This window comes from Penaeus monodon, chromosome 31, assembly GCF_015228065.2.
Source record: "Penaeus monodon isolate SGIC_2016 chromosome 31, NSTDA_Pmon_1, whole genome shotgun sequence".
In the NCBI taxonomy this organism is placed as follows: Eukaryota; Metazoa; Arthropoda; class Malacostraca; order Decapoda; family Penaeidae; genus Penaeus; species Penaeus monodon.
In genome coordinates, this window is record NC_051416.1 from 2,755,943 (window position 1) to 2,756,301 (window position 359).

The window sequence follows — 359 nt, forward strand, 5'->3', positions numbered from 1 at the left end:
CCAGTCACCGTCCCCATCACCCCTTACCTCATTATCCCCTCCCCATCACACCCCCCCCCTGCGCATTCCCATTACTCCTCCCCATCACCCCCCCCCCTTACCCCATTGTTCCCCATCCCCCCCTTCCCTCCTACCCCCTACCCATTATTCCCCCCCCCCTATCCCTCCCTACCCTCGCCCTCCGCCCCCCCCCCCCGACCCGGACCTCCAAAACCCTCGAATGATAATGATTAATCGCAAGAATCACCCCTGATCACGTGACCTGTCTCGACCCTTTTGCTCTTGCTTGCTTGTGTGCTTGTGGAAGCCTCTCGATATCGTGCTTTCCAACTCTTTTTCTTTTTTTAATTCTTTTTGCG